This window comes from Vulpes vulpes, chromosome 4 (genome assembly GCF_048418805.1).
Source record: "Vulpes vulpes isolate BD-2025 chromosome 4, VulVul3, whole genome shotgun sequence".
Taxonomy (NCBI): domain Eukaryota; kingdom Metazoa; phylum Chordata; class Mammalia; order Carnivora; family Canidae; genus Vulpes; species Vulpes vulpes.
In genome coordinates this window covers 93,160,305-93,184,145 of record NC_132783.1, presented here as the reverse complement: position 1 = coordinate 93,184,145, position 23,841 = coordinate 93,160,305, and the positions used below count along the sequence as shown (strand labels likewise).

Genomic DNA, 23,841 nt, shown 5'->3' with positions numbered 1-23,841 from the left:
TTTGACAAGAAACTTCTATTGAAGCATAAAGATTTTTTCTTAAAAAAAAACCACCAAATGCAGAGCTGGTGGGAAGTCCGGCCTGAGACGCGTGAACACCGGCAGTGGAGGGGCCCCGGCCGCAGCCGGGAGCTCCATCCACCCTTGCGGGAGGGAGCAGGAGCTGGAGGGGATGGCAGCTGGGCCATCCTTAGGGGGCCACTCCGCTGCAGAACGTTCTAGTTGGGGCGTGTCCTGAGACTCAGTGCGGGCGGAGGTTCGTGGAGCCCTGGAGCGCAGGCGGCACCATCTCTTGCTCCAGGATGCCCCCCCCATCTTGGATCTTCACAAACAGTGGTCCTTGAGCCCCAGCGCTGGGCCAGGGTGGGAGCGCCCCCTCCTGCAGGGAGAAGCTGCCTGCCCCACGGTGTCAGCTCGGGGCTTGGACGCTTCCTCCGGAGGCCTTTCTTGGCAGGTCCTAGCTCGCAGAGGCTCCCCCTGGGTGGAGGGGGAGCCTGGCCCCCGCTGTCCCCCGTGACACCCAGTGTGGCCTCCCCAGCCCTCGGCTCCCTGCTGCGGAGCCTTGCCTACTGGTCCCAGCTGGGAGCAACACCGAGCTGCCGGGGGCCCGGGGGACATCCTCGAGGGAAGCTGTGGCCCCAAGCCATAGGGTTTGTTGGGTGGGCCAATGGGAGGGGCCCCAGGGCACCACAGGCCCAGGAAGCACCTCTCCCGCTGGGGAGCCTTCGGAAGCCCATGCTACACATGCTCATGTTCCCAGAGGGCTCCTCCCAGCCTTACTCCCCATTGTGGGGCCCCCCGAGTTGCCCCCTGTGTACCCCATGGCAGCCCAAAGTGGGGCCGCCCGGGGTATTGCTGTGGGGCAGGGTGGGCCCCTTTCCTATCCCTCAGGAGCACCACGGGGGCTCCTGGGCTTACTGCCTCCCGGCCTGGTGTCCTGACCCGGGGCCTTCAGGACTTTCCGGTGCCTGTCGTGCCCGGGGCCACGCGTGTTCTCAGTAAGTCTCGTCGGGGTGTCCCAACCTCACTCCGTCCCAGGACCGCGCGTTTGTCAAACGACCACTGTGTGCTAGCACCGGGCCCGCATCAGTTACGGCGGCCACCCTGGCACCTTCGCTGTGTCACCGGGAGGGGAACAACCCTCAGCCCTCCTCCCCCGACCCCAGAAACTAACCTCTTCCTGCCCGTAGCTGGAAGCTTCTGTCTAGGGCAGTCAGGGCAGGTTCACAGGTGCAAGAGAGGAGCAGGGACACAGAAGGTCAAGGAAAGATGAGCAAGGCCAAAAGAACCTTTTTTTTTTTTTAATTTTATTTATTTAGAGCAAAGCACATGGGTACGGGAGCCGGGCGAGGGGCAGAGGGAGCGGGAGGGTCCCAAGCGGACCCTCCTGAGCTCCGAGTCCGACCCGGGGCTCCATCCCACAGCCCAGGGCCCAAGTCAAACCGCTGAGCCACCCGGTGCCCTGGGAACAAACTTTTATCCTGAAAGCTGACCACATGCCCTGGGGAGGCGTGCGCCTTGGGCGCCCCCGGGAGCCGGCGGTTGCAGGAGCTTGCCACCGGGTTCCAACCCCGGGCCTCACTGCCAGAGCCCTTGACGTTCCCGGGGCTTGCCGAGCGCCCGCCGGCGCACACACGTGGTCCTGGGCCATCTTGGGACTGTATACATATATTGTTTTGTTTTGACGTTTTGGTAACATGCTGGAGCCGCAGAGGAGCAGCCTTCCCCACACGATGCTCTGGCCTGCAAGGTGGCGCGCGGCTGGGGGAAGGGGCCCAGCGTCCCCGCGCTCTGTGACGCTTGGCTCCTGGCCAATTGAGGGGACAGGCGTGTCTCCAAGGACACGGAGGCGTGCTGGGCGCAGAGCAGCTCTGGGGGTTGCCTCAGGAGCCAGGGGCCCCATAAGGCCTGGGGTTCCCAAGCGTCCGCGTGCGGCCCTGGCGGAGCTGAGTGGGGCCCGTGGACCTCAGACGGCTTGTCTTCGGGTGTGACTGCAGCACTGTGAGCCTGGTGGGGGTTCCAGAGGCCCAACACGCTCGGTGCCCTCCCAAGCCAGCCCCGCGGTCGGCAGCCCTGGCGGCCCCCAGCTTGGCCCGGCTGCTGTCAGGACCTGGAGGATCAAGACCACGGAGGCTTGGTGTCCTCTGCAGGGCGACAGCGTGGACGCTTGGTCACAAGCCCCGCGGCCTCACCCAGAGGCGGCCCGAGGTTACAGGGCTTCACCCGGCTTCACCCCGGCTGTGATGCTGGCCCAGGACAAGTGCCAAAGGACCGTGCAGCCCGGGAGCTGCGGGACTTAGGAGCTGTCCCCAGCTTCAGGGAACATTTCGTCACCCTCCGAGGGCCCCTCCCCATCTGCAGGATGGACATGGCTGCACTTCATCGGCGGCGGGGCTTCACTTGAGTCAGCGCCCTGGAGCCCAGTAGGCGGGAACACCGCTGCCCGCAGTCCTTCTCCATGCCGCGGGGGACCGAGAGGACAAGCAGTCTGGGCAAGGGCAGGGGTGGTGGGGTGCAGGGCAGGCGTGGGGGGCGCAGCCCTGTTCCCCGAGTGGGGAGGCGAGCGAGCGTGAGCCCCTTGCCCCAGAACCCGGCCGCGTGTGCCCAATGACCTGGCCACACGCAGGAACCTGGGGACTGCTCTTTGGGGTGCCGGGGCTGGGGTGGGAGGTGCTTGTTCTCTGCTCTTAGAGGCCCCCCGACTAGGGAGCTGCCGGCAGTTTCCCACAGCAAAGCCAAGGGCAGGGGCATCTGGCACCCTCTGCTCCGGGCTCTCAAAGTGAGCAGAAAGCTTCAGAGCCCCCAGCCCCCCTGCAGCCCCCCACCCAGTCCCCTCCCCTCTCGGGCCGCTTGAGGCCCTGCCCTGAGGCGCCCGACCTGCTGGACGAACGTCCCGCCCCCTCCCCGCCGCCGCCGGGTCCCCGGAGTCACCAGGGAGCCCGGAACACGGCGCGGAGCCCCCCACAGGGACTCTGGCTCCCTGGACCCGGGGTGCGGCCCAGGCACCGGGATTTTGCCAAACGCCGCCTGACACGAAGGCTCACGTCTCTGCTTGTGCCTCGTACACGCCCACCTGGACTCACCGTGAGCCAGCGCCCACCTGCAGTCCCTCCTCGCCGTGGCGGCCCCCCCGCCCTGGAACAAATACCACCCCACCCCCCCACCCCCCCACCCCCGGCTTCTCCGACCTGGGCAGGGCCCCAAGTCAGGCTCCAGCGGCCCCGCCTGCGCCCTGCAACCTAGGAGAAGGGCTGGGCCCCAGGGGTCTGAGTGCCTGGCGCCCAAGGGTGGGGGGCTCAGGAGCGGCAACAGAGGCAGGGCCCCTAGCCTAACCCCTCCTAGTCTGCAGGTGAGGCCGGGCATCCACGAACTTGGCTGAGGAAAAAGTGGTGCTGTCTGCAGCGACCTGAGCTGGGACCAAGCGCTCTCCTCCATTAGCAGCATGCACAGAACCCCCCATAGTGTTGCCCGTGACTTTGTCACCCATGGAAATCACTGCGACTTTCACAGGCCGGTGGGACTGTTGCACATGGGCACAGTGCTGGCTTTGCTCACCACTGCTTCAAAATGACGGGCCTGCTTACACCTGCCAGCAGGCCTCGTTGATCTGTTAAAGAAGAAGCAGGTTACGTCACCACATATTTATTCAACATTTTAGTGATGACATTTCACCGGGATTGGTTTCCTCTTTTATTTATCATATGCATTTTATGCAACATTCCTGAAAAGGGCCCCATAGGCTGTGCAAGACTCCAGACGGGTCCCTGGTGCAAAGGTTAAGAACTGTGGCATAGGGGCACCAGCGTGGCTCAGCAGTTGAGCAGCTGCCTTCGGCCCAGAGCGTGACCCCGGGTCCCGGGATCGAGTCCTGCGTCGGGCTCCCCGTGTGGAGCCTACTTCTCTCTCTGCCTGGGTCTCTGTCTCTCTCTCTCTCTCTCTCTCTCTCTCTCTCTGTGTGTCTCTCATGAATAAATAAATAAAATCTTAAAAAAAAAAAAAAAGAACTGTGGAGTAGAGGTTGAGGCAAGTATTCAGAGACCAGGGTGTAGAAGCCACGATCGAGGGCGATCGGCCTCCCCTGAGGACACCAGGGAGGATCGAGGCTGCATGGCCTCCCCTGAGGACACCACAAAGGCTGCCTGGAGGTCTCAGGAACCGGGAGACACCTGCCTCGGACAAGGCCCTGGATCCTTCAGGGCTAATTATGTAGCTTGGCCTGGGCCCCCTGAGGCAGCCAGAGTCTGGCCAGAAGGGCCCGGCCTCGAAGCCCTACCAGCCACCCCAGTCCCTGAGCCCTGGCGCCTGGCTTTAAGTCCTGCCTCCCCCTTTTCTCAGATAAACCTCGATTCCTCGCAGCCACAGAGCTGACCGACAGCCCATGAGGACAGAGTCTGCAGGAGGCCTTGGCCACCCAGAGACAAGGGCACCCAGAGTGCAGCCGCCGCCCCCGAGACAGGCCCAGAGCAAGGGAGTGTGCCTGGAGCCTGCCTTGCTGGCAAGCCAGACGCAGCCTTTGGGGCAGACCCGGGAAGCTGCTGGGCCTCTTGGAGACTGCCAGCCGGAGAGCAGAGGTGCTGTGGAGAGGGGGCGGTGGGCACAGGTGCAGGGCCCGCTTGCAGAGCCCGGGGTCCCCCTCCACTGCCAGGGGGAGATGGGCACAGGTGCAGGGCCCACTTGCAGAGCCCGGGGTCCCCCTCCGCTGCCAGCCAGCCAGCGCACACGGGACGGAGGCCCCCACACATGCCCCATAGCACGGACCCTGCAGCCAGGCCCCTTTGCTCTTCTCACTCTGAGAGGCTGTGGTCTCCACCAGGGACTCGGCCTTTCCCTCATCATCTAAAAGCTTCTCAGAATCCTGCTTCTGAGAGCAAAAGCTTCACAGCTTCTCCCTGAGGACTGGGAAGGCTCGCATCACACAGCTGCTCTGGCCACCCCCGCGCACACAACCCCACTTGGGACCCTGTGCACCAGCCGCAGGGTGAACAACCAGCTGACGGGTTTGAAGAGTGAGGGCTCCCCGGCCCCACAAATCCCTGAGAACGATGGGACAGAGCGAGGGAATTCCTGGGATTGTTTCCTAGTTTTTATCTGTGTGATCTAATGGATAATGGCACATCTTTTAAAAATGAAATCTTGCGGGCACCTGGGGGGCTCAACCAGTTAAGTATCTGACTCTCGATCTCAGCTCAGGTCTTGATCTCAGGGTCGTGAGCTCAGGCCCCGTGTTGGGCTCCACCCTGAGCATGGAGCCAAGTTCAAATAAAATAAAGTAGGACAAAATTAAATTAAAAAATAAAAGAAAAAAAATAAAAGAAAGTAAAATAAAATAAAATAAAATAAATAATAAAATAAAATAAAATAAAATAAAATAAAATAAAATAAAATAAAATAAAATAAAATAAAAATGAAGTCATATTGAAAGGCTTATATGAGAAATAGTGCCCTGTCCATCCCTCCTTCTCCCTGGTTCCACCTCCCGGAAGCTACCTTCCATTAGCTGTCTCCATAGTTGTACACAAAAGGCTTAAGCTGCTGAATCTTGTTCAGAAGGATGTGGAAAGGGGTGCCTGGGGGGCTCAGCAGTTTAGTGCCACCTTCGGAAGCTCAGGGTATGACCCCGGGGTCCCGAGATGGAGTCCTGCCTCGGGCTCCCTGCATGGAGCCTGCTTCTCTCTCTGCCTGTGTCTCTGCCTCTCTCTCTTTCTGTCTCTCATGAATAAATTAAAAAAAAAAATAGAAAGATGTGGAAAGAGACTTTTTCTGTTGTTGGTACAGCCCCACAGCAGAAGCCGAGCGGCTTCAGGGCCCCCACATTGTAGGAAGAAGGTCACAGAGCTGCTTGCCAGCTGGGCAAGGTGGCCTCCGAGGAGCCGGACTGGCCCTGCCCCCTTCCCCAGCGAGCCAGCCTCCCCCAACCCCCCCCACCCCAGTGCTTGCTGGAAGCACCTGCTGTCTTCCCTCCCAAGAGGCTGGAGGCCCAGTGAGTCTCCTGCCCTCTACCCCTTCACAGGGGGCCCCGTGGGCTATTTCTTGGGGGACCCTGACTCCAGTTTCCCCGGAGAGGAGCACAGAGGACTGGGCTGCTGGGGAAGGGGCACCTCAGCATTCACCCAGCCCCTGCTCCGGTTCGGTGCCTGCGCCTGATGCCCCCGACCCGCGCAGACCCCCTGATTTGCTGCTCCGGAGGGGCCCTGGGCCTTCGCCGAGCCGGGAAACAGCTGTGCGGGGTGGGCAGGGGGCTGATGGCTCCAGACACGGCGACCCCCCGTCGGCCCCGGTCGCCCTCACGGTGGCCAGGACGGCGGCCCCCACGAGGCGGAGGGACTGGGGTAGTTCCTGGGTGCCCCTTGCTGGCTCCGGCCCTGGCTTTCTCGGGCCACCTGCTCCGGGCTCCCCGGCTCCGCGCCCCGTCTTTGGGGGTTCGTGTTGGTGCAGTGGTTCCTGTGGAAGAGTCAGAGGGACAGGGCCAGCCCACGTCCTGACCTGGAGGTCCCGTCTGTGCCCCGCGGGGCAGGAGGGGCTGGGTGCTCCCCGCCGCAGGGCCAGGGCCAGGGACCCGCCCTGCCTCTCCTCTGCCAGCGGGTGACTGAGGACCTGAAGGGCCTGGCCCGTTCTGCCTTCTGCAGGCGCTTCCCTAGTCGCAGGGAGAGCAGCTCCTGCCAGCTCTGTCTCGGAGGTGCCTGATCGGGTCCTGGGCCCGTCACTCCCCCCAGGCCCTGCATGCCCACCCCCGGGGGCCAGCAGAGGAGAATAGGCTGCCTCAGTGTGGGGGCTGGGGGCGCGGGGGGCTCAGCCTTCAGCTCAGGTCCCGGCTGGGGTCCTGGGAGGGAGCCCGCTTCCCTCCTGTCCTCCCCCCTGCTCATGATCGCTCTCTCACTCTCTCTCTCAAATAAATAAAATCTTAAAGAAAAAAAAGAAAAACATTATTTGATTTTACAGAACCCTGAACCTAGAAATCTAAAAGTTCGTAATACATGCCCCCCCACCCCCAACCCCAGGTCTATAACTGACAAGCATTAGGAGCCCTTCGAATCCCCTCCCTAACAGCCCAGCCCCGAGCTGCAGTGTCCCTGGGTCCAGCTTCCTGATCTCGAGACTTGCTGCACAGGACAGATGTGTCCCCAGGAGAAAGAATCTGGGCCCGCGGATCCCATCCCTCTGCTCTCAGCCCCACGGCAGACAGGCGGCCTGCATCTCTGTCTCTTACAGATTTTGCTGATCCTGTCTCTGGTTAGTGCCCCTAGAATTGGGGGTGGGGTGCTGGGTTCGAGACCTCCGGCACCTGTGAGCCCCACAGAGGGCACAGGGCTCCCTCCTGGCCCTCCAGGGCCCGGAACCTGCTGGGAACACAAAGACGGAAGTCTGCAGGAGCCGGGGCAGGGCTTTGAAGAGCACACTGGTATCAGGAGAACAGAGCCTCCCGTCGGAGCTGGGGTGGGGGTTCCTCCCCAAGCATGCACGTGCCTCCCCGAGGGTCACCAAGGGTTGCTAAGGGTCGCAGCCACAGGCCCTCTCTGGGAAGTCTGCTAAGGTCCTTGCCCCTCTGCCCTGGCCCCGGGCCTGGCCTCAGCCATCCTGTGCTGAGCTGGCTCCTTGCAGAGCCTTGCAACAGGGCTGACCCAGGCAGGGCCCCGGATGGGTCCCCCAACATGTCCTCCCTGGACCCCTGCAGCCTTACAAGAGGAAGGACTGTGGCTGGTGTCCTGTGGGCCCCCGGCTCACCGTGCCAGCCACTGGACCCCAGCCCCCAGCCCCCTGCAGAGCCTGGAGCAGGGGCCCTTCCGGCTGGCTCTTGAGGGCTCTTGAGCGTGAGCAGCGTGGGGAGCGGGAAAGTTGGCCAGAAGTGTCCTGTCCCCATCTCAGCCTCCGCCTGATGCTCCTGGGAGCTCGGAGTGAGCGACCCTTGGGGCTTAATGGAACCTGTAGACGAGAGACATGAGGCCGCTGTGCCATGCTGTGGGCTCCCCTGCAGGCACCCACACACCCAAGCACTTCCAGCTCACTCCAGGGGAAGAACACCCAGGCCTGCGGAGTGGCGGCTGCAGGACCCAGGCAGGGCCCCCGAAATGCCCGCTGCGCTGAGCAAGTAACAGGGATGAGCTTCCCCAAAAGGCCGGTGCGCAGTGAGGCCCAAAATCCCAGAGCGGGAAGGAAGGCCGGCGGTCACTACACGTGGATTCCCAGCTTCTGGTCCTGCTCTGTGGGGATGGGGGGCTCCTTCCTCCACTGGCTAATGTTGCATATTTGTCATCCTCTCCCGAGTCCACCAGAACATCCTGTCCTGCAGCCTGCGGGGTCAGGCTGGCCACTTGGCGACACAGAGCCTTGGCCAGCGTCTTCTCAGGTGATAGCCAGGACCCCAGGACCCCCTCACCTCATAGGCTTTCAGGAAAGAGACCACCTGGCCGACAGGGTTTCTACTGCGTCGAGCCACAGCTCCCTTCCCCCTGCTTGGGGTTTTTGGAGTTGGCCGCCAATAGACATAAAGGCCTAAGTCTTCTAGAACTTTCCCTTCCTCCTCTTTCTATTTCTATTATACAGTGGGATGTTGGTCCCCTCATCTCCCTGGGCATGCCCCGCACCCCTAGGGCTTGGGGCGCGAGGACTGCACCTGCCGTGTTGGCCACCACGTCCCTGAGGCCTCTCCGGGTGCCCAGCAAGCAGGAGGCGGCGCTAAGTGACTTTGATCAGAAAGGATGTCACGGGGTTTCTGTGAAAACAAGTGTGAAGAGTGAGCCTTGTCTCAGCCTAAGCACCCTGGGAAACAGAATCTGAGGCCAGAGCTTAGATGCTGACGCTTTCTGAGGAGTGAAGCCCAGGGCAGCAGGAGTGAGGCAAGCAAAGGGGAGAGAGGGCCCGGGGGAGGGCTGACCCCAGAGCTGGGGCGGGCCGAGATGGCTCGCCTGAGCCTCCCTGACATCAGGAGGTCGGCCTCAGACGAGAAAGGGGCAAATACGCTCCTGTCCCCTCGCTGAGTTTCCTGGATGCCCCCCGGGGCCTTTGTACCCCTGCCCTTACTGCAGTGCCCCCCGGCCCCGTGGGACCTGGGAGCCCTGGCTCCCGGGGTGCAGGAGGACCCCTGGGGCAAGGCAGCCGGACCGAGGCCAGGGCACACCCCGACTGCTGGCTCGCAGCCCCAGCCCTGCAGGCCGTCATGCACGCACAGGTGCCAGGGGTCTGCAGGTGCCTGCGTCCCCGCAGGGACAGGCCCCAGGACGGAGGAGAGCCGAGCAGCAAGAGCGTGGGGCCGGGGAGCCACAAGGCGGGGCGGGGCGTAGGCTGTGCCCCGCTCAGCACACCCTGCCCGCTGAGGACCCACACCTTCCCCGTCCTCCGGGGTGGGCGGTGCCACCTGTATGCCAGGCGGACAGCGGCCAAGTAAACCCAGGGACACCGTGGACTGGGTCTGGCATAAGCGCTCCCAGCAGCTACAGGAGAAGACTGCGCCTGCCTCGGAGCTGCGGGGCTGGCCCCATGTCACTCAGGTCCCGTAACCCCGGTTCCCACAAGGAGCTTTTGGGAAGTGCCCTGAAAGCCTGAGACCTCGGCCAAGGAGGAGGGAGGCTGGGGCGTGGGGCAGCGCTGAGGAGCCCGAGCCCATGGCCCAGGGAGTGGGCGCCCTGGAGACGAGAACTACATGGGTGGAACTTCGCCTCGTTTACGGGTGAGCGAGACAGGCCGAGGGACGCGAGGGTCACCTGCAGGACTAACGTCCCCGAGGGGGAAGGTGCCAGGTGGGCGAGGACCGGCCGGAGGACTCCCCTGGGTTTGGATCTGCAGCGATGCGAAGGCGGCCTCGGGGTCCCAGGGCCATTAGCACAGGACGCCCCCCCGAGGGCCAGCAGTGCCGTGGGGCTGGTGGCCACCGTGGGCACGACACACGTGCTGGAGCCTTCGCAACGCTGAAGGAGGCCGAACAGGCTGGCGCTGCACCCCTAGGGTGGGCGGGAGGACAGTCCGGGGGAGTGGAGGCTGCGGTCACCCGGGAGGATGCGGCGTGGGGGCTAGAGGAGCGGCGGGCCCATCCTTCAGAGGGTCAGTAGCCGGTGACCTGCAGTGCCCCCCACCCCGCATCAGGGCCCCACACGCGTTCCCGGCCGGAGTGCGGCAAAGCACAAGTGGCCCGTGGCCCCCCCGACCACGTGGGCAGACCGGAGCAGCACCGATGGCTCAGGGCCAAAGGCCAAGACCAGCTCCAGTGACAGTTGGAGGGTGTGTGATAACCTTGGACATGCTTAGCGGTTTCCTGGCCGTGAGCCTGGGGGCTGGGCGGGAGCCTCCCTGCTGCCGTGGGGGTCCAGACGGGGCGCGGGCTGCAGCAGAAACAAGGGTGCCCCGAGCCATGCAGGGGCAGGCCGGCCTGTCCCCACCCACGGCGCAGGGCGGTGGGAGTCCGGGAGCCCTGTCGCCCCTCCAGGCTGCCTGGGGCCTCCGTGGCAAGCACTACTGGCTGGGACGATGCCCTGCAGAGAGAAAGCCACCACTGGTCACGCACCCGCCAGGGGAGCAGAGGGGACTGCAGGCCTGCACCTTTGGCCTGAACTTTGCCAGGTGTGCCCGGGGAAGCTGGAAGCCCTGCTGGCCCCCCGGCCCCTCCGGTCCCTGCAGAGCCTCATTGGCTTAAGCCCGGGGCGTCCTCTAGGGATCAGCAGGTTGTCTGTGCGCTGTGACCAGAGAACCTCTGGGGGGTCCAGTCCGGGTGACAAGACCCTGACGTGGCAAGGCGTCTGTCCAGGGCACAGGAATGCCAGGCTGTCAGCCTCTGCCCTCGGTCTCCGGGGCCCTACCTAGGATTCCGAGACTAGCGTGGGCCCCAGGCACCAGCACGCTCACACCTGGCTCCCGGGGTACCTGCTGTGCTTGCCTCGTCCCCCTCCTCCCCAGCCCTGGGCACCAGCCGTGCTCTTCATACCCCCCTCCCCATGCTCCACACCCAAACTCTACTGAAGTGCCTGGAATCTGACCCCGACTCCCCATCCCCCCCCCCCCCCCCCCCCCCGCAGGCCACCAACCCAGCCCCAGGTAGCAGGACTCGAGGTGTGGAGAGACCAACGCACCCAGCAGCAGAGCCACAGAGGAGGTGCCCCCCCGGGAGACTGGGACGCCCCCCCTCCAGGACGGGAACCAAAGCAGACTCGGTTGGCATGAATGGGACTAGCAAAGGGAACCGGGTCAGCGGTGAACGCAAGTGCACGTCAAGGCAGGATGGCCTTCTTCCCACTTCACCTGAGGCTCGGGGCCGCACACACCGGTGCCTCCGGGGCAGGTCACACGACTAGCCCGTGAGCCACTGCACAGACCGAGCTGGGCCCCAAGACGCAGCAAGCCTGGCTGAGGCCAGGGCCGCTCTCCTGGACCTTCTGGGTCCCCCGCCGAGGAGGACCTGCAGGTGGATAGACCGAGCACAGCCAGGCCGTCAGCTGTGCCCCCTGCGTGGCCTGGCCAGGCCCGTGGAGCACCACTGGGTCCCTTGGGGCCCTCCCAGGTGCTTCCGACATCCAGGCTAGAGGCCTGCTCTGGGGCTGGGTGCCGGGGGAACCCGCACTGTGGAGCAGCCTCAGTAGCCTCTGAGACGGACTCACCCCGACCCGGCTTCAGCAAGGAGAACCAGTCGCGTGGGGAACCCAGGTAGCTCAGTCGGTCAAGCCTCTGACTCTTGATTTCAGCTTAGGGCAGGATCTCGGGGCTGTGAGATCGAGCCCTGCATCAGGCTCCATGCTGGGTGTGTTAAGATTCCCTCTCTCTCTCTCTCCCTCCCCCACTAAAAACAAAAACAACAAAATCAGGATGCACGTCCCTTGCCAGGCAACTCTGTGCCCCCCTTTCTGTGTAGTTCGTGCAGGCATTTGTCACAGACCCGACCCCATTGTGTTGCTTCTCTCCCCCAACACGGGGCGGCTCTCCAGGTCACGCTTAGTCACGCTTCAGCTGTGGGGAGGGCAGAGGGCCCCACAGGCCACGGAGCAAGGACACCGGACGGCAGGTGTCCCCCCTTGCTGCCTCACTGGCTCAGCCAACATGGCCCATGGAACTGGAACTAAAGATGTTCCAGAAGCAAAGGTGGATGGTCCTTGTTGATTTTCTTTCAGACAGCTAGCTAGCACGCCAGCACTGCCCACGACGATGAACTACCTCCTGGGTTACGTGTTCTAGTCTCAGGGGGGCTGCAGTGATGTCTGGGCTCACTCTCTCTTTTCTTTAAAGATTTTATTTATTTACTCATGAGAGACCCAGAGAGAGAGGCAGAGACACAGGCAGAGGGAGAAGCAGGCTCCCTGCAGGGAGCCCAACGTGGGACTCGATCCCAGGACCCCGGGGTCACGCCCTGGGATAAAGGCAGACGCTCAACCACTGGGCCACCTGGGTGCCCCTGGACAAAATATTTTTAAAAGCCAACTGTTTGAAAGCATTTGAGGACAAACAAAAGTAGGCAGAAACTAGAGGGCATATGATCCTTGAAAAAAAGGGAAAAACTTGGAGTGAGATCCCCATTTACTCAACTTTTCTCCCAGGTTTCTCAGTCTGCAGTGTGGGACCGGGTGGAGCAGGTGTGGGTGGAGTGGGGGTGGGGATAGATCTCAAGCAGAAGGAAGTCAACATACCTGCCTGAGGAATCACAGGTCAGGGCCTCAGGGCATCTAACATTGAGGGGGGGACCCCAGAAAGAAGGGCACGTTGGAGGGAGAACCCCAAGATCTGTGCACAGACTCCTCTGGAGTCCTTGGTTGACTCCTGTGCTGCGCACGTGCAGGGCAGGACTCTGAGGAATCCAGAGGAAGGCAAAAGCTAAGCGGAAATTTCAATTGCCATCCAATGCTAGAGAAACAGAAGTTTGGAGCTCAAATCCTGTCAAGTTAGAAAAGCCTGCTAAACATTCTACTTTCCACTGAAACCCCAGAAGGTCCACACCTTAAAAGGAAGGGTTCCACTTCCTGGAACCAAGGACTACACCCTAGGACTCGGGGCAAATTTTAAATTTAGATGAAAAAGTCTAAAACCAAGGCTTTGTAGGATCCAAATGATCTGCCTGTGGTTTAAGTTCCTTCAAGAATAAAACCTGACATTTGCAAGTGGAGGATAATGAAATTTAGAGTCTCTAAACTGTATCAACCACAATGTTCAGAAGCCAATAAGAATGTGCTGGCCATGCTGAAAAGCGGGAAAATGTGACTCATAATACAGAGGGAAGTGGTCACGAGGACCATACAAACACATGGTACAGATGTTGAAACTAGCAGACAAGGATTCTAAATACATTGAAGAATGTATGGGAAAGATAAACATAAAAAATAAAGAGATGGGGATTTCAGGAGAGGTGTAGAAATTCTAAGAAAGAAACCAAAGGCAAACTCTAAAACTAAGCACAATAAATAAATAAATAAATGAATGAATAAATAAATAAATAAATAAATAAATAAATAAATAAAAACTAAGCACAAACAATATCCGAAAAACTATTATTATAGGATTTCAGCATCCTGATAGATTAAGTTTGCATATTATAATCTTTAAAGCAACTACTAAAATACAGTGCAAAGAGCTCTAGGAAAATGTCAAAAAGGAGATGACATACAGTACTAAAAAAAAGTGCTCCGTGGGGCGCCCGGGTAGCTCTTGGTTTCAGCTCAGGCCGTGACCTCACGGTCCCAAGGTCAAGCCCCATGGTGGACTCTAAGTTTGGCTTGGGGTCGACTTGAGATTCTCGCCCTCCCCCTCCCCGTTCCCCAACTTGTGCACTGCATGCTTACTCTCTCAAATAAATAAATAGATTTAAAAATAATAATAAATAAAAATAAATAGATAAATAAATAAATAAAATCTTAAAAACAAACAAACAAACTTGTTTGACCCAAAAGAAACCAAGACAGGTGATACAAAGCATAAATAAGACAAATAATAAATAGGAAGATGGAGTACTTAAGCTCAATCATATAAAAATCACACTAAATAGAAGTTATTAACTCAAATTAATTTAGAAGGCAAAAGGTAAGGGGTGCCTGGCTGGCTCAGGTAGTAAAGTGTATGACTCTTCATCTCAGGACCATGAATTCAAGCCCCACATAGAGGAGGCCTAGAGCCTACTTAAACAAATAAACAAGCAAACATAAATAAGCAAGGGTGCCTGGCGGCTCAGTTGGTTACATGTCCCACTCTTGATTTTGGCTTATGTCATGATCTCAGGGTTGTGAGATCAAGTCCTATGTCGGGCTCCATGCTGGGCGTGAAGCCTGCTTAGGATTCTCTCTCTCTCCCTCTCCCCTCTTCCCCTCTCTAATAAATAAATAAATGAATAATGAAAACAGTAATCATAAAAAATCTGATAGGGCTATACTATTATCAGATTAGACTTTAAGGCAAGGAGTCCTACCACGGGTAGGGAGCGACATTTCATTATCGTTCTAAACAATTTGATTCAATCCACTGTATTCGCAACAACATACCCACAGCTCTTTCTTCTCAACTCCGTCTATCTCTTTAACTCAGGTACCTTGAACCCATCAGGCATGGTGGGGGAGTGTTGTGGGATGAACTGCACCACCCCCACCCCAAATCCGTATGTTCAAGTCCTGACCCCCAGGACCTCAGATGATTTGGAGACAGAATTATTTTTTTACATTTTGTTTATTTAAGTAATCTCTATATCCAGTATAGGGCTCAAACTCACAACCCTGACATCAAGAGTCCTATGCCTCTCTGACTGAGCCAGCCAGGCACCCTGCAGATGGGGTCTTGAAGAGATAATTGAGGGGCACACGTGGGTGGCTCAGTTGGTTAGGCCTCTGACTCTTGATGTAGGCTCAGGTCATGATCTCGGGATCATGAGACCAAGCCCCATGTGGAGCTCTGCGCTCAGCAGGGAGTCTGCTTGAGATTCTCTCTCTCGCTCCCTTTCTCTCTGTCCCTCCTCCTGCTGGCTCATGCTCTCTTTTTCTAAAATAAATATATATATTTTTTTATTTTTAAGAAGAGATGATTAAAGTAAATGAGGTCCTTGGGGTGGACTCTAATCCAATTTGACTGGTGTCTATATAGGAAGAGGCAATTAGGACACAGACACATACAGAAGAGAGGCCTCATGAAAACAGGGGGGAGAAGATGGCCCGTCTAGAAGTCAAAGGGAGAGGCCTCAGGATGGAAGCAAGACCGCCACAACTCACTGCTCCCTGCCATTCCTGCTTAGGATAACGTAGTCCGTTCTTTCCTGAGAATGCCTCTTGACGTATCTTGTCTTATGTAGTCAATGTCAACCAACACAAGCTACTAACGTTTGGTTTTTTAGAATCTTCTAGAGTTACAGGCTTACTGGTATCATGATCTACCTTCCAAGTAATTGTAGGTGATGGTTTTATCAATTGTATCAGTGAGAAACAGCTTCCAAAACCAGCCCCATCAGTGGACTCCTAAGTCAAGGCCACAAAAGTTAGGTTGTTTTTTTTTTTTTTTTAGATTTTATTTATTTATTCATGAGAGACCCAGAGAGAGAGACAGAGACACAGGCAGAGGGAGAAGCAGGCTCCATGCAGGGAGCCCCACGTGGGACTCGATCCCAGGATTGAGCCACCCAGGGATCCCAAAAGTTAGGGTTTTGTGAAGGCACACTTCATCTCTTGGCATCAGTTCCTTCTTCTTCTTTTTTTTTTTAATTTAAATTCAATTAGCCAACATATGGTCCCTCATTGGTTCAGACATGAGTTCAGTAATTCATCAGTTTTGTATAACATCCAGTGCTCATCCCATCACGTGCCCTCCTTCATGCCCGTCACCCAGTGACCCCATCCCCTCCACCCACCTCCCTTCCAGAGTCCCTCAGTTGTTTCCTACAGTTAGATAGGAGTCTCTCGTGGTTTTTCTCCCTCCCTGATGACTGCCATCCAGGTTTCCCTCCCTTCCCCTACGATCCTCTGTGCTGTTTCTTCTATTCCACACCTGAGTGAAACCATAAGATAATTGTCTTTCTCTGACTGACTTACGTCACTCAGCATAATGCCCTCCAGTTCCATCCACATTGATGCAAACGGTAGGTATCCGTCCATTCTGATGGCTGAGGAATATTCCATTGTGTACGTGGATATCACACCCTCTTAGCCAGTCATCTGTTGATGGACGTCTCGGCTCTTTCCACAGTTAGGCTATTGTGGGCATTCTCAGCTTCAGTTTCTGTGTCAATCAGAGTATGGCAACTGTCTTCTGGGGACAGCACCTGTAGGCATTCAGAATGTTCCAGCGTTTGATGTACGGCCGTAAGCTGTCCTACAAGACAGCCTCTAACAGACCTAGGCTGTGCTGAACCCCTGGTAATAGAATCGTTTACCTTTGTCCCAAGAAGATTGGGAAAGCACCAAAATCTGCCCATGCAAGTGCCCAGGCGGACCTCGAGGAGTTTGTGCTGGAGACCCCCAGTGCTCAGGAGCTTGTCTAAAATGAAAAAACACATCAGCGGGGCCTGTAATGGTTCCTTGTGTGCTGAGTGTGTTTGTGACAGGATCAAGCGTGCCTTCCTTCCCAAGGAGCAGAAAACCGTTGTGAAAGTGTTGAAGGCGCAAGATCAGAGTCAGAAAGCTAAATTTAAAACTGAAGATTTTTTTGAGTAATAAAAAAGGCAAAAGAAAGAAAGAAAGAAAGAAAGAAAGAAAGAAAGAAAGAAAGAAAGAAAGAAAGAACCCCAAACCAGCTATGCTAAATTATGTCAAAACCTTAATGTTATGAAACAACAAAGTTTGGGCAGCCCCGGTGGCTCAGCAGTTTGGTGCTGCCTTCGGCCCGGGATGTGATCCTGGAGTCCTGGGATCAAGTCCCACTTTGGGCTCCCTGCATGGAGCCTGCTTCTCCCTCTGCCTGTGTCTCCTCCTCTCTCTGTGTCTCTCATGAATAAGTAAATAAAATCTTTAAAAAACATAAACAAACAAAAGTTTTCTTTCTTGTTCATTCTGTATGTCTATTGCTGGTTGCTGGGTCCCTTGACTTTCTCACTCTGGGATCTAGGCTGATGGAGCCGTCACCATCTTGAACACTGCCAGACTCACAAGCAAACAGATTGTTCTGGAGGGTGACAAATTGGCAACTAGATGTTCTGGTCCTGAAGTGACACATCTCATCTGATCATAACTGATTGGCCAGAAGTGCCATGTAGCGCCCTACCCAAGCACAAGGAGACAAGAAGTGCAAACAACCAGGTGCCCTAAGGTAGACAGCAGGAGATATTTGACCAACACCATCAACCCCCCCCCAGATAAATACACAATAAAATAAATAGTTTTTTAAAAACCAGCATCACCCAGCTGCATTTGAAATATATAATCCAATGTACTCTAGGTCTGGTGAGTAGAGGCCCAGCTTTACTAGAGGGCAGCCCCAGGTGAGCCCACTTCCAGAGCGAAGAGGCCGCTGACCATGTTTAAAAGCACGAGTGTGTCCTATACACCCTCTTCCTAGTCTTTTACCAGGAACGTGTGGTGATCGTGCCGGGGAACTGTGCGACGTAAAGAAAATCCCCCCAAACTTTCAGTTACAATTATCCTCACTCTAAGATGGAACTAATTCCTTGATACTCAGACCACCAACGTGGCCCACCAGCCACGGCCTTAGCAGCATCAGATGACAACTGAGGCTTTAACCAGAGTCAGCACCAAGCCCTACGAAGCAGTAATCATCCGGGGCATTCCCGGTTTCAGAGAGTATAGGTGGCGCAGATGGCCTGAGTGCTGCAGACTGCCGCGGACTTGAAGAGTATATCCATTGTAGGGACGCCTGGCTCAGGGTGTGATCCCAGGGTCCCAGAATCGAGTCCCACATCGGGTCCCCGCAGGGAGCCTCCTTCTCCCTCTGCCTGTGTCTCTGCTTCTCTCTCTGTGTCTCTCATGAATAAATAAATAAAATCTTTTTTTTTTTTTTTAAAGAGCAAGTCTATTATAATAGGAAATACCAGGGAGAGGCCGCGGCATAGCCCTCCCGCAGAAGAGGGGCAACAGAAAGGAAATGAACTCCCTAAGGTCTGAGGTCCTTGCAGTTGTATTTGCCTTGCTCAGCACTTGACTAATTGCTCCCATGTACCATGAAGGGTGCATAAAGCTAGGGGAAGTGCATGGGGGGGGGGGGGAAGCCAGCAGAGCCTCACATAAAAGGGGGCACAGTGAGTGGTACCTGAGGATGGTCACAACCAGGGACCAAATCCAGAGCATGTTTAGAAAGTTCTCTGTGTGGTCCAAGTGCGAAACCTAACCAAGAGCAATGGAAAGAGGAGTGACTTCCCAAAGTTCAAAAATAAATAAATAAATAAATTAATTAATTAATTAATTAATTTAAAAAATGTGGAAGGACAAGGGAAGTCAGAGTCTTCTCTGGAAATGACTCTCCTTCTGTAACTGAAAAAGCACCTTATACGACCCAATGCGTGGCAGCTCCTGATCAAAACATCTCAGTTTTTCCGACTTCCGTTCATTGTGACCATGTAAGACTTTAGAGATGTAGGAGAAATAGTTATGTCTGTGTTTATCTAATTTACTAATTTAGCTAATCATATTTTTAAATGCGTATTTTATAAAGTAACATTTCAATCTACAAACTTTTGCTTGTTGGTTCCATGTGGCGTGAAACAGCCCCAGTGTTTTTATGGCCCCGAGAGCCTCTTGGGGAGTCACCCAACAGGTCTCTTTAAAAAACTCATTTCTTGAGAACAACAAAACCAGAAAGCCTTGAGAATTCCAATTCCCTGCTTACCACCAAAAAGGCCTCCAGGAAACAGGTTTTCATATGGTGCACTTATCATAGGTGGAAATGGGAGCCCCCTTGACAGCTCTGCGGAGGTGTGAAGCTGGCGTGACACCAAGGGAACGCCGGAGCACTGTCTCCTAAAGGGTGGGAAAAGCAAACAACCCTGTGGCTCGCGACACGGTCACATCAGATTAGGTTATGGACAAAGGGTCCATATGGCTGCCTAGGTGGGAAAAAACAAAAGAGGGGAACTTTGATAGATTCAAAGAAATATAACAGTCATGTCAAAAGAATGCAATGAGTGACTGAAACAAACATTTGGAGAAAATCAGGGAAATTTGATCCTCAACTGGCTATTAGATGTTTTAAACAAATGATTTTTTTTTTTTTTTTTTGCAAAAATAAGATGATGGTATGGTGTTTGTGTTAAAAGAGTCCTTTTCTGGGCCACCTGGCTGGTTCCGCCAGAAGAGAATGTGACTCTTGATCTCAAGATGGTGAGCTCCAGCCCCATGTTGGGTGCAGAGATTACTTAGGTAAAAACGTTTTGTTAAAAAAAAATTCCTTTTTTTTTTTATAGGTATATAATGTATAGAACTTAATTTAAAATAATCCAGCAGCAGAGGTTGGGGAGGAAACAGGGAGGAAGTCTGCGTGTGTGTGTGTGTGTGTGTGTGCGGGCATGTGCATGTGTGTTGGGGGGGAGAGTAAAGAGGAAACAAGATTGGCCACAACTGATAATTGGTCAAGCTGCATGATGAGCACTTGAGGGGTGATTACACGAATCTATTTTTAAGTATGACATCCTCTAATATTAAAATATAGATTAAAATGTTTGCAAAAGTTTGTTTTTCTGATGTAATTTAGAGGGTGTCCTATAATATGAGAGGGTTTTAAGGACTAGACTACTATTTTTTCCAACTAGGCCATTATTCATTAGTTTCTTGAAGCTTCAGGTACGTATTATAAGTATGGAATGCGGCATAGATATGGTCCCTTTCCCTCCCCTTCGAGCAATTTGCAAAGCTTCAAGAGGCTGGTTGACAGTTGAACAACTCTTTACATTTTCATAAGACCTTGCCAGAAGATGTTGTCATGTGTTATCAAAACCACCTGTCACCCCTTGCTAAAATGCTCTGCCACTTAAAATTGGAAATAAAAGTTGAACCTAATAATAATATTTCTTTCTTTCTTTCTCTCTCTCTTTTTTTTTTTTTTTGGTAACTAGATTGAAATTTTAGCTCTAGAATTTTCTACATGTCTTCACAAGTTCCTCCAGGGGCACCGGGTGGCTCAGTCAGTTAGGCATCTGGTGTCAGCTCAGGTCGTGACCCTGGGTCCTGGGATCGAGCCCCGCATCAGGCTCCCTGCTCGGTGGGGAGTCTGCTTCTCCCTCTGCCTCTGCCCCCCCATGCCCTCTCTCTGTCTCTCTGTCTCTGTCTCTCTGTCTCTCTATCACTCAAATAAATAAGATCTTTAAGAATAACTCCTCTAGCAGGAAAGAAGGCCTGCCACTCGTCCTGCTTGGGGACAGGAAGGAAGCCCTTTGGCCCCAGGCCAGGCAGCTTGAAAACTTCCCAGCTTCAGGCCGCAGCAGAGGAGCCGTGGGGCCCCCATCCCGGGCGCGGGTCACAGACATTGCAGGCGGCCCTTCCCCCTGAAGCAAATGAAGTTGTCTTGTGGGCAGGCAGCTCCGCAGCTGGGAGTCCGTCCCCTGCCTCGGGATCTAAGGGATCGTCCGCCTCCATCCTACAGGCCCCAGAGCTCCCTCAGCATTGCGCACACTCCATCTGGGATCGCTCTCCTTTCTCCAGCTCGGGGACACAACTAGGCACAGATCTTTCCCGTCTCAGGTCACGGTCAAAGGCCCCCACGGAGTAGGACAGGCTGCAGGATCGTAGAAGGGCCTGTGGTCCCGGGGCCGGTGCCAGCCGTCGGAGGGTCCTCCTGTCCAGGCAGCGGTCAGGACAGAGGAAGTGGAGGGACCTGTGCTGCCACTCCGGGCTATGGGGCCGTGTCCTCAGCCAGTGCCAGCAAAGTAGCTCTCAGCGGGACCCACCTTCCCATCGCGGCTTTTTTTTCTTGCCTTTATCTCCCATGGCCAGGACGACTGCTGACTGGTCTTCCCAGTTCAAAGCACAGAACTCTGTCCCAATGGTGGTGACATAGCCTCCTAACTGGCAAAGGGCCACCAGGCTGGTGGGGCCATACGCGGTCACTTGCTGTACACATTTGCTGGGAAAACCCCACTGGCAGACCTTTTTTGCAGGAATATCCACAAAGAGCAAGGAGCCCCATGCAGGACTCAATCCCAGGACCCTGGGTCATGACCTGAGCTGAAGGTAGATGCTTAGCCGACTAAGCCACCCAGAGGCCGAGCATCTGACTCTTGATTTCAGCTCAGGTCGTGATCGCAGGGTCATAAGATTGAGCCCCGCATTGGGTTCCATGCTGGGTACGGAGTCTGCTTAAGATCCTCTCTCCCTCTCCCTCTGCCCTTCCCTCCCACGCTCTCTCTCTCTCAAAAAAAAATTAATAAAATAATAAAACAAAATCTTTTTTTAAAAAAAGTACAGTTCAGTTAAGAGAGTTGCTATTGTATTTTTGAGGAAATAATGTATTAGTGAGCTCTGATGTGGTAACAAACAGTCCCCCACCCTAATCTCAGTGACTTGTGACAATGCACATTTCTCATTCACACTGCGTGTTGGTATCCGTGAGTCAGTGGGTGGCCCTGCTTCATGCGGCTTCTCATTCTGGAACCAACCTGAAGGATCAGCCCCAGTTTAGGATATGCCACCTTTATGGCCAAAGAAAACAAGCAAGAAACAGACTGCTGACCCATCTAAGGGCTCTTAAAATTTCTGCTTCTGTGGTGTATATCAGACCTGCTCACGTCCCGCTGTCCTGCAGTGCAAGTCATACTGACAGTGGGGCAGGGGGTACACCTGCCTGCGGGAAGGCACTGCAATTACATGTATAATCCCCTTACAGGAAGAGAGCAGGTGGTTGGAATCAATAACCCGATGGCCTGCATCTTCTACTGTTAACTGTTGCTGCGGTAGATCATAGGAATATTGCCGTCATTTTTCTATTCTCATATTTTCCATTTTTGCAGTACTTATTTGCTCTTTATAAATCGGCATCTGTTCTACTGGGGTACACCATAGTGTCCATTACTTGGCCTTTAGTACCTTGGAGACATTTGCTGACTATGAAAATCGTACCATTTATTTTGCATCAATCAATCGCTTCACTTGATTTCTTTTAGAACAGAGCCCAGACTGCCCCACTCCTACCTTTACTGCACTTGTGATTGAATCCTGAATCCTGGACACCTACGAGCATTAGGACAACTATGTGTATGAAAGAAGCTAACAGGTAGTAGATATTCACAAAGTCTTCTTAAATCTGAATTGTGTGTTATTTGTGTAGATAAAAATTTCAATGCAACATAATAAAAATATCTGATTTTATTTATAACACTTTATTTTGTAATTCAACTTGTGTTACAAAAGTAACAAATGTTCATTTTAGGAAGTGACAAAAATATAGAAAGGCAAAGAACCGTGGGTAAAATCACTAGTCACCTCATACCCCAACATAATCACTGTTAACATTTTAGCGACTATGTTTTTAGTGATATTTCTAGTGTATGTAAATATATGAAAAGGGATCATTTTGTGATTGACTAGTCTCACTTTTCATATGATGTGACTAGCTGTCGATGCCTTTAGGTATTATCCTACATTAGTAATGGTTGCACAATATCCTATCCTATAGAAGCACTATAATTTAACTAATTCTCTATTAATTATCAATAATTCTATAAATGTCCTCATGCTCACTTCAGTAACACATATTTTATAAATTTCTGCATAAATGATTAACTTCAAACAGCCACAATTAAAATTTCCATAGATCAGCTTTCTAGGATCAGAATCCTAGAGCAAATGGTTATATATAATTTTCAGTGCCATGGTATTGAATTTAAAGAAAAATACTCAAAATCATTTTATTTTGACAAACAAACATAGAACAAAAGAGACAAACGAAAAAAACACACTCTTAACTATAGAGAACAAACTGCTGGTGACCAGAAGAGAGGGGGGTGGGGGGATGAGTGAGATAGGTGACGGGGATTAAGGGGACACATCATGATGAACACTGAGTAATGTTTAGAATTGGTGAATCATTATACTGTACACCTGAAACTAATACAACACCGTATGTTAATTATACTGGAATTAGAATTAAATCTTATTCATTTATTCATGAGAGACACAGAGAGGCAGAGACACAGGCGGAGGGAGAAGCAGGCTCCAGGACGTGAGCCAAAGGCAGACGCTCAATCTTGAGTCACCCAGGTGCCCCTAAAATAAATTTTTTAAAAAATCCTTGTATTTTGGTATCTAATATGTGATTGCAGATCACCTATGCCTTCAGTCTTCCTGCATTCCTCCATCCTCTAGAGAGATACCAAGCTATGACACAATTTTAAATCAAGGAAAAAAACTCACTTTCGGAAACAGTGAACTCAATAATTCAGAACTAAGCTCCTCTAGAAGACAATGAAGATAATTCATATGAAAAAGTTTTTTCCTAAAAGCAGAAAAAAAGCTAACAAGGAGCAAGGAATCACCTTGCCAATTATTGGCAAGAGACAATTGCTCAGAAAATGTGAAAATTCAGAGACGAGAGCTCAGTTTGGGGGCTACTTTTGCAACTAGAAGGAATGGCCAAAAAGCTGAGGGAGCTCACGCCATGTAAGTTGGAATCTAGGGCTTTTCCAGGCAGGGTCAACTCCGGAAAACTGCTGCATGCTCAGGCCTGTAATCCTGAGGGGTGCACCCTGGAGGTAAGAGCAAACTGAAAGTAAACTAGCTAGTTCTCTCCTGTACTTCAGCTCAGTTTCAAGTGCTCTGGGTGATTCAGAAAAATCTCAAGCGCTGACAACACCTAAGGAGCTTCCAGGCTGCTATTGCCCCTACGCATTTGCAAAAGTCAATGAAAACCCTTTCTATAAGAAGATATTAGTCTTAACATTACCCCAATAATTTTTCAAGTACAATTTTCAGCACACAAAGAGAATCAGACATAGAACTCTTTCCCTAGTAGCTGTATCCCAGA

The 23,841-nt window shown here is 53.9% G+C and overlaps 1 pseudogene; it reads left to right on the top strand.

The window, feature by feature from the left end:
* The first annotated feature begins 16,216 nt into the window (after window positions 1-16,216).
* Window positions 16,217-16,592, top strand: LOC112927884 (large ribosomal subunit protein eL34-like; annotated as a pseudogene).
* The last annotated feature ends 7,249 nt before the right edge of the window (window positions 16,593-23,841 follow it).